Source organism: Microtus ochrogaster, chromosome 4 (genome assembly GCF_000317375.1).
Source record: "Microtus ochrogaster isolate Prairie Vole_2 chromosome 4, MicOch1.0, whole genome shotgun sequence".
NCBI classification, from domain to species: domain Eukaryota; kingdom Metazoa; phylum Chordata; class Mammalia; order Rodentia; family Cricetidae; genus Microtus; species Microtus ochrogaster.
Window position 1 is genome coordinate 18,125,939 of NC_022011.1, and position 1,614 is coordinate 18,127,552.

Below are 1,614 nucleotides of genomic sequence, written 5' to 3' on the forward strand. Positions count from 1 at the left end.
CAAAAGCTCAGCGTTCAAGGCAGAAAGGAAATCTAGAAAGTATTTTGACAGCTCCTTCACAACTAAAGCCGCTCCGCCTGCTTTAAGCCCATTTACTGCCGAACTACACCCTAGGTAGTTGGACGGCTCTCCAACATCAAGCCCGAACTGGGAAGCATAACCCACAGTTCCGGGCAATGAGGAAGATACGGAGAATTACAAGAAACTGACGTCTGCAGAACCAAGAGTTGGAGAGGAGGGGTAGCAGTGCAGTCGCAGGTAAGTTTTTTTTTGTTGTTTGTTATTTGTTTTGTTTTGTTTTTTTAAGGAAAGAAAAAAAAAGGCGGAAAATTTAGGTCCAGAAGTTACTTGGAAGGTTAGAGGGAGGCGAGGCCGATGTCCGGTTTTGAGCGGCCGGCACCGCACGGACAGGTAGCATTACCCCTGCATGTGGAAATGCGGAGAGTTCCAAGCTTTGACCCGAGGCCACCACAAGAGAACGCGGAGACGTGGCTCAGAGAGGACACGCGGGGGTGGGGCCCAGCCCGCTGAATCCCAGGCTCCCTGAACGGGCTTTCAAAGGAGAATCGCAGCCTAGAAAAGTCAATGGGTTTAAGGCGGCCTGCACCGGCTGGACAACACCGCCGCAGGCAGAACGGCCGCGCGCCGCAGCTCCCGCTCAGCAGCCTCCGAATGTCGGCCCTCAGGAAGTCCGAGCAAGCCCGGGGGCGCCCCGGTCCCACCTGACCCAACCTGAGTCCTCCTCACCCCCCACGGCCTGAGACCGGGCCCCTGGGACTGACAGGAGGCTCCCAGGCAAACGCTCGCAGCCGCAGCGGAGCCAAAGACACAACCTGCTCTCAGTGCCGCGAGTGACACTCACCGGCCCGAAACCTCGAGTGAAACCAGCAGCTTCGGGGGCGGCGGCAGCAGTGGCAGCAGGAACCGAACATCCAAAATGGCGGCTCCCTCGGCCTCAGCACCGCTACCGCAGGCGGAGGGATCCCGGGCAGGGAGGGAGTTTCTAACTCACTTCGCGCGCCCCCGAGAAGACGTCGCCCCTCGGCTCTCTCTCCTCGTCGACTCCCCGTCCCCTGAACTGCAGCCTTTCCTGTTTCCCACCTCGGATGACTCGAAAACTCGGACCCTGCCGAGGACTATTTGCCAAGGAGGAGGCGACTGCGCCTGGCAGAGCGACGCAAAGCGTAGCAAGGGTCGGGGCTGTCACTGATGACGCTGGACGCGGCTGCCGAGTCACCGCTGCGATGAGTCTCAGCTAGAAAGGTCCGGCCGTCCCCAGAGTCAGAGCGCTTTGGTTCCGCTCGGCGGTGGCGGGGGTTGGGGAAGGAAGCTGAGCTAACCAGGAACCGGTGGGGCCACCTGAGGGGGCGGAGCTAGGCAAGGTGGCTGGAGAAGTGGGAGGGAGAGGCAGGTGGAAAGGCAGGACACCCAGCCAGGGTTTAGTCCTACAGAATTCCTAAGTCACTCCCGTCACCTTGAGTACTTAGCTTTCTGTTCCACTTTAGAAGCGTGCTCCAAGTGGTCTTGTAGTCTATGGTTTTATTGTATCTTCACAAAACTTTTACGAAAACACGTAGAAGATGAAGGAGAAGAATAGATTCCCAAGCACAGCAC

At 58.0% G+C, this 1,614-nt stretch overlaps 1 protein-coding gene across 2 annotated transcripts in view; it reads right to left on the minus strand.

Moving 5' to 3' along the window:
* Positions 1-1,189, minus strand: part of Ap1g1 (adaptor related protein complex 1 subunit gamma 1) — an 85,872-nt gene extending 84,683 nt beyond the window's left edge. For both annotated transcript variants that reach the window (XM_005345688.1, XM_005345689.2), the window contains exon 1: positions 863-1,189. The gene's annotated coding sequence lies outside the window, so the exon portion shown is untranslated. The remainder of the gene's footprint in view (positions 1-862) is intronic.
* Between the last annotated feature and the right edge of the window lie 425 nt (positions 1,190-1,614).